The sequence below is a fragment of the Lontra canadensis genome, unplaced genomic scaffold, assembly GCF_010015895.1.
Source record: "Lontra canadensis isolate GAN:19392208 unplaced genomic scaffold, GSC_riverotter_1.0 scaffold2, whole genome shotgun sequence".
NCBI classification, from domain to species: Eukaryota; Metazoa; Chordata; class Mammalia; order Carnivora; family Mustelidae; genus Lontra; species Lontra canadensis.
Window position 1 is genome coordinate 30726033 of NW_022630996.1, and position 14511 is coordinate 30740543.

The window sequence follows — 14511 nt, forward strand, 5'->3', positions numbered from 1 at the left end:
GCCCGGTATTCACTGTTTTAAAAGAGAATTCATGCTTCTGGTTTAAAAGAGAATTCATGAGTAAGAAAGGATCCACAGATTGGAATTAGGGTTGTGGACAGACTGTTCTAAATTATGAAAATTGAGACTTACAAGCTAAGCTTTGTATTTTTCCCATAGTGCCAGTTATTACGGTGCATGGCCACAGGTGAAGAAGCATGTTGAACTCTATTGATGGAAAAAACGTAGAAGAGGACTGTCAGCTGCCAGTTCTCAAGTCTGGCTGTGAACCAAACTGCAAAAATCATTTTAGTTAATCCAATAGTGATACCCACATATAAATAAGTCAGTCATCCCTCTTCCTTGAGAAACAACAATAACAAAAAGACAACAGGAATTAATCTTGTGAGATCATATCCTCGTCTGAGCAGAATGCATGGCATGAGATGAGAAATGTAATGATTATGTTTTCTTAGTGAATCCAACTCCTAGAAGGCAGTATGGGCGACTTCTCTTAGGGCGCAACCAACAAGAGGCAGTGTTGCCACATATGCACAAAAGCCATGTTTTTTGCAGCCAAACCGACCTAGGTTCCTTTTCCTGTTCTGCCTTTCATTAGTGGAGGCAAGTTGCTTTTCTGCTTTAAGCTTTAATTTCCTCATTTGTAAAGTGGGGTTAGTAACAGTACTTGCTCCATGTGGTTATTATGAGAATTACAAGGGAAAACACCTGCCAAGTGCTCAGCACAGTGTTGGGCACGGAGAACGCCTGTCTGTAATAAATGAGATCGGCTAATATTACGACCATGCCCTTATTAGCCAGTAAAGCCTTATCGAAGAGATAATGTGATCTGAACTCTTAAGGTCTCTACTGGAAGTATTTTATGTCATAAAACATTTAATTCTTCACTTCCTTAAGTGTTTTGTCCAACAGTAGCACACTGTGATACAATGTAGAGTGTAAATGAGAGCTGAGCCTTGGATGTTTACGTGGAATTTGCTTGCTCATTAGAAATAAAGTAACTGATTATGGAAATGGAAGTTTGGCAAATGCCTCACTGACTTTAAAAAGTTAGCCGAACATCACCTTATGACGCTCCTTGAGCAGCTGTAGTGTTTGTGTAAACAACAACAACAACAACAACAACGCAGGGTGATAAACTAGAGAAGAGGAACAGATATAAATCATGTGTTTAGCCAGTTCAGCTACTCACACAAGAAGTGGACTTGTTGGATGAGTGCAGTCTAAGCTCATGTCTTATAACGCCATATGCTTTTCATTCAAAAATTACTAGGAATAGAGCTTCCAAGGTTTGTATGTGCTTAGAATGTCCTTTTTTCCCCCACACACAGTGGTAGCGTTGTTCTCTTTCCATCCTATTGCGCTTTCTCTTAAATGATGCAGCATGGTAACCTGGACTGATCCCCATTTTGCCTACTTTATTGTTTTGTTCTTAGTCCTTAGGCAGAGGCAGTGGAAGGCCACTAACCCCTCAGCCTTTGTAGAAATCAAAATATGATCTATCTAGATGTATTTTCAAATTGCCCCTCGCAACTCTTGAAATTCCAATAAAGGCCATTGTGGTTCCATATACTCTTTGTGGAATAGATTAAGTAATTGGTGATTCTGAGTGACCAAATTTTGATGAAAATAAAATTCAATGTGGAGCCCAGAGACACTGTTAGCAAACAATGATAAGACCACTATGTCTTGGGCATATGAATATAGCAGCGAGAAAAATACCCTAAGGAGCTATAAAGGCCAATATGAATTGTGTCTCTAAAAATACATGTCTGTTTTAAAATGTTTTTGAGTTTTTTATTTTTTTCTTAATATATGTAAAGCGTAAATTAGCTGACAATGAAATTTAAGTGCCTCGACCTTTCAGTATTATGAGACTGTAAGATGTTATGGATAAATTTTACTCCTGTGGAATGAATCTACCAAAATATTTGCCTTTGTTTCTTTGCAGTCATTATATTAATGCAGTTTTGTAATTTTAGAGAAAAACTTGTAATAAGCACAAGTCAACCTTCTCTACCACAATGAAAATGAGACAATCTTTTGAATATTTTCAGTAGTCAAAATACATAGCAATATGTAAGTCATTGTAAGCACGGGGAGTCCTGAGCCTTCCTGAAGGCCATTGCTTAGTCCGTGGCACGTTTGCAGGCTTGGTCCCAGGGGAATGAATGCATTTCAACGAACAAGTCAGGAAACACTGCCTCCTCTCTTACTCTTCAGGGAAGTAAATCCCAGGGGTTTCAGGCCTCTGGAAACAGAAAGCGTTTCCTGTCGATGCTAGGCCCTTAATTGATTCAGCGGGTCTTTGGGGAGTCCGTGAGCCTTTTCAATCCAGACATGGAAAAAAATGGTAGAAAAAAATGTTTACACTTCTTCCTACCTAGGAAGGATTATTATGTGTGGAATACTGCCCTTTCTGGAAATAAAACTTTGTATGACAACCTTTCGTAAATGTGTTTTAGGCGTTTTCACCTATTCCAAGGACAGTATTACTTTTGGAAGACACAGTTTCCCCTAGAGGGCTCTCAGAATAATGTGAATACACCTACTGGCATATTGAGGTCTTTGTATGTCATTATCTCCCGAAGACAGACTAACCAGGAAGGAGATGCCAAAGTTGCTTTTATGTTGACACTTTACCCATTGGTGATAGATACATCAGGTGATTTTTGAGGACTTTGTTCATAATTTTCCAGCAACGTGGAACCTGCCTAAGTAATTTATTCATTCCATTTTATCCAGTTTTTGAGGCCTTTGCCAACTGTTTATCAAAGTGTTAATGCTGTCAGACAAACATATAGATGAGTCGGTAGAAAAACATGCAATATTTTTCTCCAAGAATAGATGTTGGTTGTGTTTTTCATGTTTAATTCAGTCATATCATTAGCTCTGAATTAAATTAAGAAGTACAGACTTTTATTTGTAAAAATCTGCCCGCCTAGAGTGATATGGTGCAAAGGACAGAGAACTTGGAAGGTTAAATCTAGAGTGGGAGTACAGGAAAATGGGAGGGTACAGACTCTCAGCCAGGTACTATGATCAGTGCTGTACCCATCTTTGTAGTCAGAAGACCCTGACTTCGCCACATGTTAGGTCCCTGTCTGTGGCAAATCTCTAACCTCATGGAACTTCGTTCTCTAATCTTAAAAGGAAGAGGATAGCATTATACCTGCCTTACCAAATTGTTGTGGGCAGAAAATATCATTGTGGAGAAAGTGCTCTGTAAACCAATATTGCTCTAAACAAATATTCACAAGTATTATGTTTCTTTTTTAATATCCTTTTTCACTTTCCCAAAGTTTTTGAGCCAGTTCATTACTATTATCCTAAGTAAAATTTGGAGAACACGTTTAGAAACCAAGAAAAATTCTCCAGAAAGAAAAAAAAAATAGGGCTGTGAAATTAAGGAGGAGATGTCATTGCCTAGAGAGTCTCACTCAAACTTTGGAAAAGGTAAGGCCAGATGAGGAGATGGAGAGCGGGAAGTAGGGATTGCTATCCTGAGAAATGTCCTTACTGTTTTTCAGTAAGATGTGGAAGCTGAGCATGGACCCTGAGAATAGACACTGTATTTAATGAGAGCACATGTAAGGGCCTTAAAATGTTACAGTGAAACCCACTAAAAAAGGAGGTTGAGATTCTCTTCAAAATTCCTGGAAAAACGTCTAATGGATGACCAGTAGTTGAATCTCTATAGCTGAAGAGTAGCAATAATGCTATTAAGATGTTTTAAAAACAGAACAAAGCTCTTATTTTTATGACTCTTTACAAAACATAGTGGACTATATCCAAAAGATGATCAGTTTGAAATATTTGGGTGTATATACTTAAGAAATTGTTATTGCTTCTAGGGTTGAATGCCTGCTTTTGCTTTTCAAGTATCTGACTATCTGATAAACATTTCCTTAAGTTTTATGATTTTTTTTTGCATAGATTTATATGCTTCTTTCTTTAAAAAAAAAAATATGTGAGAGACTGAGTAGTGGAGTTTTAACGGAGTGCTGGAGGGAGCGCTCTAAAGGGACCTGCTTTAGGCCTTCATAAAGAGCTATATGATTTAGACTAAAGATGTTAAACCCTTTGTGCCTCAGTTTCCTCACCTGTGAAATGAGCATTTTAGACCATCTTCTAAAGGTCCTTTCCATCCTAAAGTTCTATTATTATATGAAAATATGTTTTCCTTCTTCATTCTCTTATGCCAAAACCGTGTATGTGATCTTATTAGTGGCACCTTAAAAAAGGAAAAGCCCTCCCTTATCGTGGCCTACAATAAATTAACATACTAACAAGCAGTTATGTACAAGCATAACGATTATGGAAGTATAGTAGATGACTGACTGGGTACCGTATTTCTTCATAAAGATTTGAGATGAGCATTTTTTTTCCTCACCCTGTATTTAATGACCTCTAAATAGCATCTCCCAAATCTTCTTCCACCCCTCCCATCATACGAAAGAAAACATTTTTATTTCTCCATTACTTTTGCTATCCTCTGGCACCACCTACTTTCTTTATATTAGAATTTGTTTTGCTTTTACATTGTGGTCAGAGGAAGGACTATTACCATGTTCTACTTCCCGGATGTCAAGGCAGACATTACTTTATCAGAAGAGAGGCAGGGAGGAATTCACGGAGCTCTGTGCGGGACCTGTGTTCAGCTGCAACACAGTGAAGCTTTCTGAAGCACTCACTGCCTAGCCAGGATCAGAGAGCTCTCTCTCTGACAGCACACACAAGACGTGCTGATGTCTTGCCCGGTGTTTACCTGCTTTATTTAGTTTCATGGGACTAGAGAGTGATACCTAAGTGAAGAAATCCTTAGAACCAGGTGGATATGGAACATTGTGGTGGACTGCAGATGTGTCCCTTGTTTCTTCAGATTGGCTAAGCTATGTCATTTTAAATTATTCTTTGGAGGTATCCTTACTGAGGCTAGACTCATTTTTTTAGTATGCTAGCTTCTTTTTAATAATCTCCTTCAGATTCCCCAGCAGATACCTTATCTGTGACCACCTTCAGGCGCTGCTAAGTAATAACATTTAGCTTACATAATTGTTATTTTTTAATCTCAGGTTACAAACATTTCTGATCAACTTAATTTGTTTGCAATAAAGATCACCATGCCACATCACACAAGAATCTTGCACTAGAAAAAATTCAGAGTTGGGGGGGGGCAGTAAAACACCAAGCCCATTTTGTGGCAAAAGAGAAAAAAAGGAGAGAGAGAAAAAAAAAAGAAGCAATAGGTGTAAAAAAGAACAAAGAAATAATAAAATACAGTTAACAAATTCTAAGTTGATTACCTTTTTCCTAGATCCCTAAATTTCTGGTCTAGAAGGCAGATAACACTGTTTATGAAGCCATTAACAGCAACAATAACAACCAAAGGAAAAAAAAATTCCACCTACTCATCAGCATTCTAACTCAGTGTGTGTCGCCTGTGACAAGCGACACTCTTGAAAAGATGGTCCTTTGACGCTTGTCTTGCCAGAAAGCTATTTCTGGTATAGCTGCATGACTGGGAAGACTACGGCTAAGTCTTCCAGGCATGTTCCTGTGTCCATCATCTGGCATTGGTAGATGCTGATCAGACCACCAAACTCACCGGCGCACACAGGGTGACAACACCGGGGGACGGGAATGATTGTATTTCTAGACTCAAGTGGGCACGGTGTTGATCTGTGTAATCCACAAAATATGTATGTGAGCTTTACCAAGGTTAAAGAGTGAATCCACTGTTCTTAGGTATCATTGATTGCAATTTAAAAACAGGCTCTGTCGTATTTGAGTATGTGTATGTTTGGTGTGGAAAGTTTCCCTGGAAAAGGTCTAAGAAAAACTGAAATCGATACTGCAATGCTACATTATCCACGAGTTTGAAACCGGGAGGCTGAATGTCTACTTCCAGCTTTTCTTCTTGGTTGGGAACTTAGCAGCTACCTCAGAATTCTCCAATCTGTTCAGTGGCAAAAGCAGCACTTCTCATGAATAGCAGAAAAGCAAAGAAAACCCCTTTTCCTCTTTGCAATAAATCATTTTGTTTTTTCTATAGATCGCATGTGGCGTTTGAGGCAGGGTGAGCAAGGCTGCCAATACTGCGAGCTAATGCTTCAGCACCTTTCATTTTTCACTCTGAGCAGGAAACCTCTTCTTAAACTTGTTCATTTTACAGAGAGAAAATCGAAGCCAGTGGCACATTGTCAGAGCTGCTTTATTGTCATCATTTACAAAGGTCACTGGAATTAATTGACTTCTTACATATTGTAAAGTGACTCATATTTTGACACATTTATGGGAAAGTGGCAGGATCTAAGGGACTGGTTAGTGTCTTTAGGTTTTGGCTCATGTTATAAACTAGGAAACCAATCATAACTCTGAAATCACAGTTGTAGGGGGAAAAAATACCATGCAGTAGGAAAGAAGCTGACTCCATTAACTATTTGGTCCGTTGAACTAAAGGAAGGGAAGAGAGAGCTCCAGAAGGCGAAATGCAAATACTAGGTTTAATGTCTCTACAGGACCCATTCAAGGGGGGAGTCAATGTTTCCGTGGACATCCTCAATTGATGTTGTCTGTTTGAAAGCATATTCTAAGTAGCTGGCTTCCTTTTAGAAGACTGGAAGTAGAAATTAACCCACACGGTATTCCACGAATCATCAGTACATGGACGCTCATATAGTTTACTGAGAGTAATTCTGTCTCAAAGGCATGGCCTCTGAAACTAAAGAGAAATGTAGGATATGAGTAATATTTATAGTACCAGGACAGGCACACTCTTTCCTAGGTAGATACTTTGGAATCCTTACTTCTTGCCTTTTTATTCTTCACATTATCCCCTTTTCTCTAAATTAGGAAGGTTCTACTCACATTCATAGCGTGCCCTCACTAAAATTCGAGGCATGGAAACAAGGGCATATTGTTAAAAATAAATAAATTAGAGGCAAATTAAGGCACGTAGCTCAATAAAAGCAAAGGGAATATAGTAGTCCGTCTGAACAAAAATCTTCTGAAATAGCAAATGCACTTTAAAGCCGCCCTGCTGTGATTCTGTTAATTACCAAAGAAGATGAGAACTCTTCTGGTTCGTGGGCTCCTTTTACCTCGCGCCTGTCGGTTGCAGCTGCATTAGCAATCAGACATTTGCACTGTCCCTTCCGACCAGCGGGAGGATGTTATTAAAGGGAAGTCATTTACCCCAATCCGTAAGATGTAGCCTGGCAGAAATTCAATAACTGTTTGTGATATGCTCATTCCGCCACTCTGCTTAATGGTTTTAGCTCTTGACACACAGCAGCATTTGCCTTAATCTCCATCCGCTGGGTGAAAGGGAGAAAAATGCCCCATTTGGGGGGTTGGTTTCAAAATACAGACTGATGTGTGAACCGCTTTTCGTTACAAATAATGTGAAGGAAGAAAAAAAGAAAGAAAGAAAATTCCCCCCTTCTCCTTCCTCTCCTCTCCACTCCCACTGTCCCCTTCTCCCCTCTCTCCCTCCTCTCCCTCCTCTCCCCAGCACTGCTTTTTCTCTCCCACTCACATCCTCTGATGGGCGTTCAAGCTAGTAAAATGCATGTTGGAGAATCCCACAAACACAGCTAAGCATACCCAAAGCCAGAGGGCTTTTGCGTTTGAATTTCTCCTCCAAAGTAAAATGGAAAGAAGAATGCTTTAGAATTCAGACATGAAGAAAACATCAAAGGAGAATTTAGGTTTGGGGGTGGGGGGCTAGCATCAGCCAAAGAAGAAATAGAGCATATTTAAATAGAAATGTATATTTTAAACTTACCTTGCAAAAGCAGTTCCTGTGATGCACCACCTTCTGTGTCCCTCTGTGCGGGCTCCCTCAGTTCTTCAGTTGCGATAATCACATGGTTGTGTTCTTGCCCGGGTGTAAATAGGTGCGTGTGTGTGTGTGTGTAATAAAGTACACACAAACATGTACTAGAGGTGGGCGCACATGCAAGCCAGCTTATCTCTGTATTCTAAGATAAAAAGGAAGGCAGGAGGCTGCAGCTGGGGTTCCTTCTTTTCTCCGGAACTCTTGCTCTCAGTCGGCAGGCTGAGGCTCTCAATCCCGTGAAGAGAGATCCTGGGAGCTGGCTTTCTTTCTCCTTGTTTCCATGGTGGTTAGTGGTGCATCGTTCACCCGATCAGTTGTCACACTGACATGGTGCTGCCTGCTCAGCGGTCATTAATAACTGAACACCCTCCGCTCCCCAGAGAGGAGCCAATCGCTTCGGACTGCCAAGATGTAGCACTCGCAGCTGCTCCCGTCTGGTTGGCTGAAACAACCTGTCTGTTCTATGACACTGCTGCTTAGGATACAAATAAATGAAACCGGCTTGCATATTTTCCTAGGTACCATTCCCTTCCTTCCTGCCTTCTGCCTGCCTTTCATCCTTCCTTCCTCCCTCCCTCCTTTTCTCCTCTCCTCCCTTTCCTCCCTTCCTTGCTTCCTTCCCTCCTTCCTCTTTTCCTTCTCGCTCCTTCCTTCATCCTTCCTCCATCCTTTCTTTCTTTCTTCCTTTTTTTTTTTTTTTTGAGAAGAAGAAATGTTGGACAAGTTTTCCCATTTTTAGGTTATCATTCACCCAGAGGAACTGTGTTTTCTCTCCGAAAATAACAGGATGTGCTACAAATAAGGATTTTTCCAAATACTAAAAACACCTGGGGGAGATGCAGTGCCTCTGACTCCCTCTTTGTAAAGTTCGCCAGTGGCTATATTATTTAAGAAGAGTAACTTGAAACTGTTTTGGGAGGCATTTGGTTTTCTGTAGATTCTACTCAATTTGGTGTTTATGTGATTATTGTTCAATAGCATTTTTTTAAGCATGAAATTTCTTATCTGAATTGACCACATTTTTAAAATAGAGCATTTTTTTTCTCTATAATTCACAACATGAGCATATGAGGGGGTATTTCAAAAAACAAGTAATTCCAATTATAGTAATTTCTTTATATCTGATGCAGTTAATCTGACGGCCACAGATAAATGGATACATGTGTCAAGGTGTTTGTGTGGGTATTTCTGTGTGTGTGTATTTAGGAGTGTGTTGGGAAATACTTCTTGGGGAAGTATTTCAACTCTGATGAATTAAACCCTCAGGAAAATTGTTTCCCTTTATTCTTAGACTTACTAATTCTGAATTTATATTTACCAGGAAAATATGGAATACACGCCATGTATGTAAAATATATCCAGTTATCAGAAATTTAGAAAAGAAACACAGAAAAGTATAGCAGTGTATATTTCTGAAAGAACACCTGTGAGTACATAGACAGCAATTTTAAAAACGCTTGTTTTACCATCTTAATTAGTATGCTAGAGGAACATCTTGTTGAGAAGACTGGAACATGAGAATTAATTTATCAACAGGTCAAAAACAGGCTAGATTCATGGCTCCAAGCCCTAGTTTTGAGAGACTACCCTCTAGTGGAGTAAAAAAAAAATGACATTTTCATGTTAATAGATTTAGTTGGGCGGCGGGGGCCGGGGGGGGGGGGTGTGGAAAAGCTTCACATCTGATTGTTCCTCAAGAGTTTATTGAAATAACATAGACCAATAGTTTTAAGTAACTATCATCATAATACCAGGAAATTTATAAAGACATTAGCTTTGTAGGGTTTTTTTTTTTAAAGTTCTCAAGTGCTTTATTTTTTCTTTCTCTAAAAATTTATTCAAATGGTTGCTAATCTTTTGAATAAAAATGAGTTCGAGACAAAGGTAGTTTCTTGCTTAACCTACTAACACTCATTTCAGAAAGTATATTGTAAGGCTTTATTCTTTACTAACAACATTTAAATGTTGCTCTATGAATGGTAGGGATTATGGCTAAGTGTTGGGGATGTTGAGATGGAGTGTGTCTACATATGGTTTAATGTACTTGTAATAATAGTGATAATCATCCTCATTACACCTCCCTTGATTTTACTTTCCCCAACTTTAATTCCTTACATATTCCATATCATTTCAACATCTGCAGGATTACGTTTCCATATATTGGAAGAATTAGGATTAAATTGTGATAATTATTTGAGAAAGGAATTTTAGTATTATACTCTTGCTTCCTTTCATTTTGGTTGATTGGTATTGACTGTATAATTGACAAATTCAGTAATCAAACCAATTATAATGCGCTTCCATAATGAATGTAAGTGGCGATAATCAGATGCATGATTAAAACACTTTCTTGGTTTATAAATGAAACCTGCAATCATACCTAATATTTTAAATTTCAATTTCTTTAAGAAATCAAAGAAAAATCTAAGTTTTAATTTAGTGAAAGTTGAATATTTTTAAATGCTACCTTGTGCCATCTCATAGGAAATTGTTTTCACTCATTGTTTAGCTTTTCTTCAGCATATGGATGAGGTTGCTTTTTTTGCAATTGTCCTTTTGCTGTAGGCACATGACAAATTCAAAAGATTTCATTTTTATCGGTTTCATACCATGGAACATTAGAAGTGAGATTGTAATGTGAGAGAGAAAAATAACTCTGGCTTTGTATGAAAAGGGTGACGAGTTTGTTCTTTGGCTGTGGTTTCCTTCTTGCTGCAAGAGCGTCAGGAGCGTCCTAGAATCAGTATATGTTCAGGTGATTGGCAGTTATCAACCATTTACTGGAGATACGAAAGGTAGCTCTCCAAAAAAAACATGCTAAAAACTTAATTTCGTTACCACCTCTGTATAATGAAGTGCCATATAAAAACATTAAACTGGGGGCGCCTGGGTGGCTCAGTGGGTTAAGCCACTGCCTTCGGCTTAGGTCGTGATCTCAGGGTCCTGGGATCGAGTCCCACGTCGGGCTCTCTGCTCAGCGGGGAGCCTGTTTCCTCCTCTCTCTCTCTCTGCCTGCCGCTCTGCCTACTTGTGATCTTTCTCTGTCAAATAAATAAATTTTAAAACAAACAAACAAACAAAAAACATTAAACTGTGACTGAGGAAGGATTTCAGCAATTTTGAATCAGTACAATTGCAAATAGTTTCAAATGAGAACCACAGACTCTTTAGACTCGAATACCCTGAGTCCTAAGAGGTCAAGCGACTTGTCTAAGTGCACACGGCTGGTCAGAGACAGCAAGGGTAGACCCTGCTGTCTTCCAAGGTTTTCCTACCATGTCACCCTCTCATCTACTGAATAATTGATAAGTCTCCACTTTTTCTTCTTTCCCATCTCCATTTTTTTCCTTCTTTTTCTTTTCTTTCTCAAGTTTTTACCTTTACAACCCACTAAAATTTCAGAGCAGTTTCACATTCCAAATATACTGTGTTATGGGGTTGTGTAGGTCAACTGCCTCATAGTAAATATCTGCAGGGCTTCCTGAACTCGTATTCAGCTCCAATAACAATGTATTTTAATGATTTTAAAACAAATGAATAATTACAGCCCTTAAAGTATGTTGAAAAAGTTCTGCCTTCATCATCAAATAAACAATAGGGGTGTAATAAATATTTATGCGTTGATTTAATAGTTAAAGTTCCTATTAATATGGGAAGGTTTCTTGTTTCCTGGAATCCTGGGCACTGCTTTTCTGTTCACTTTCATTAGAGGGGTGGTCTGGGTAGTGGGTCAGAGTGCGCTTTCTGGGAACAGGCTCCCTGGGTTTGGGTTCTTACCTTGCCACTTCCCAGCTTTGTCACCCTGAACAAGAACTTAACATCTCTGCATCTCAGTTTCCTCCTGGGAATATTATGAGGATTAATGTAGTTAATATGTGCAAAAGCTTAGGAAAGAACTTAGGATGTAGTAAGCTTGAATGGATGTTTGCATTGCCATTATTGCCATTCTTGTCATTGTCACTGTTGTTGGTCAGTGTTATTACCATCATCATCATCTGTTCCAGTTCTCTGCTTTGTTAGGAATGTTCTTTCTACCTTCCCTCTGGGTCCTGGCTTCTATCTGGTCCTAAATAAGTGAGCTCAGGGCAAATGCTACTTCCCATGTGAGGTCTTTTCTGACCCTCTAACAAGACATGATCTCTCACAATCACAATCTTTATTCCCCCCTACCATTTACGTTTTTAAAATGTATTACAGTTGTTTCTATAATTTGGCCCATTTCCGTTTTTAGTTTATAGAGTCTCCTGGAAGAGGTCTATATTTTATTCATCTTTAAGCACTGTAGCTTGCATAAACATGGAGAAAACAATATTTGTTGAATACTAACTGTGTATATTTTAAAAGTTATTGAATCCCTACAACATAAAATAGATGTTTTATCCCCATTTAATAGTGTAGAAATATTGTCTCAGAGAAGTTAGGTTTCTTGCCCAATGTACGAAAACCATGAAATAATGGGGCAAAAATTTGAACTCGGTTCTGTCTGCCCACCGAGCCAAGGCTCTTTTACACTAACTACAACCCACTCAATATTCATTTGTAAAATAAATGAATGCTTGATTGATGACTGAGCCAAACAATTCAATGTAGTCAGCAACAAGGGATGCTAAAAATAAAATACTATTTTAAAAAGGAATGAATTTTTACACTAGGCAGTGGATGCTTTTATATAGTTATGGTTGTTCAGTATTAATGAAAGAATTTGCTGGCTCTGTTTGAGAAATAGAGCTCTGAAGAAAGGCAGTGTCTTGTTGGAAAGTTAGTTGATATGCTCAGAAAGCTAAATAACTATGCATGGGCCACTGATGAGGAGGGACTGACATTGTACTGAGAATGTACTGAGAAGATCTTCAGTGACATGGTCCTTTGTAGTCTAATTCTGATAGCAGATTAGCTCTTAATTAAGTTAGAAGCATGATGTAAGGGGAGTGGCTGTTTGTTAGAATGTTGAACAAAAGCATGTTGGATCAGAGAGTTCTCATTTTCTTTTTTCAAAAGGGTTTTAGAAAGTAGAATTGGAAACAAAAATGATTCCCATTCAACTATGGGTCTTATTTTTTATGATGACTTTCTTCTTATGGTAAAATATATAGTGTAAATTTAACCATTTTAACAGTTTTTAAGCTCGTAGTTCAGTGGCACAAGTGTATTCACATGGTTGTACGACTTCATTAAGGCTTTTTGTGAACATTTAGAATCAGAGATCCACAGAGTATCTGAACTGGAGAAGAACGAGATCTTTACATGCTAAAATATGCAAATTTGACTATCAGAATTTAGCAGACACACGAAGAAACAAAGATTGTTGGAGGGGAGGTAAGGGAGAAAAATAAACGAAGCTAGCATGTCCTCCCTCTATGACAAGTGAGCAAGACATAGAAATGTGCTGCTCCCTCAGGGACCCCCCACCCTGTCCTTCTGTCTCTCCCAAGATGACATCTCTCCATACTGAGGGTGATTAGGGACATAAGATTTGTATAGGTCTTATTTTTTTTTAATGAGGGAGAGAACTCCACTTCAAGAATAAAAGTAATTTTATCACTGAAGGAAATTCACCACCAGGAATGAGAAAGATGTCAGAAATCAAGGAGATAAATCTCTGTCTCTGTCTCTTCCTCAGACTTCTTTCTCCCTCTCTTTCTTTCTTGTCTTTCTCTGTAGCTCCAACTATCTCTTATCTTGGCTTCTCTCTGTGCATCCCTAATTTTTTCATTTGAAGTATTGAATATTACTTCTCCTCTAGCCAGGTAAACAATTAGTGAAATAAAAGAGTGAAAATCACTATAGAAAATATAGCAGGTAGACAGGTAGATAGATAGGTAGACAGTTGTAAGTTACACAAAAATAACTGAAAAGAAATACATCAAAAAAGGAAATACACCAAACCCCTAGTAGTAGTTATCTTTGATAAGACAATAGGTGGCTTTTATTTTTTTATACTTCTCAAATGTTCCACCGTAAGCACATAGTATTTTTATAATCAGAAATATAGCGGTTACTTAAAAAAATAAAATGTGAAGTTCTTCTGGGGTGGAACTTTACTTCTACAGCTGAAGCTGTCTTGTTTGGTCAAATCTCGGACATCCTTAACTTAGCCCCCCAGCTCTTCCACGACATGATAATGAGGGCAGCGGCAGTAACAGTAGACCACACTTACTGAGCACTTCTTCTGTGCCAGGTGGTTTGTTAGGAGTTTTTCATGAATTGTCTCATTCAGTCCTCCCTATCAAAGTACTAGCTGTTACTTTCGTTTTGCAAATCAGAAAACTGAGGGCTGAGTGTGCAAAAACTCATGGAGTTGCCCATTGGTAGAATCCACAACCAAACCAAAGCGTTTCTGACTCCGAGGCTGACATTTGCAGCAGCTCTGCTCCATCAGCCGCTATGTGTTTCCCATGTCCCCGGCCATTCTTTCTGTCCCTGACGCCAGCACATCCCCTTCCTCAGCACAGCACAGCACAGCACAGCACAGCACAGCACAGGGCTGGTCATTTCCAGAATGTATCTTTTACGTTGCCTTCTTAGCTCTCTATTTTTTCTGTGAACGGGCCAGTTCTGTAAGGTTTCCGCTACAAGCTCTCATCCTTTAAGAAGCTCCCCCCATCTCAGTGCAAGGGAGTATTTTCCTTGTTTTATCACATTTTAAATTTACTTTTTATTTTGTTTCT

General features: G+C 38.8%; 2 protein-coding genes across 3 annotated transcripts in view; one reads left to right on the plus strand and one right to left on the minus strand.

Annotated features, from left to right (window-relative positions):
- The window catches only part of LRRN3 (leucine rich repeat neuronal 3), a 36000-nt gene extending 28112 nt beyond the window's left edge, over positions 1-7888 (minus strand). Inside the window, exon 1 of the mRNA XM_032871284.1 lies at positions 7790-7888. The gene's annotated coding sequence lies outside the window, so the exon portion shown is untranslated. The remainder of the gene's footprint in view (positions 1-7789) is intronic.
- IMMP2L (inner mitochondrial membrane peptidase subunit 2) overlaps positions 1-14511 on the plus strand; it is an 859460-nt gene that overhangs the window by 429616 nt on the left and 415333 nt on the right. The gene's annotated exons all lie outside the window — the stretch shown is intronic.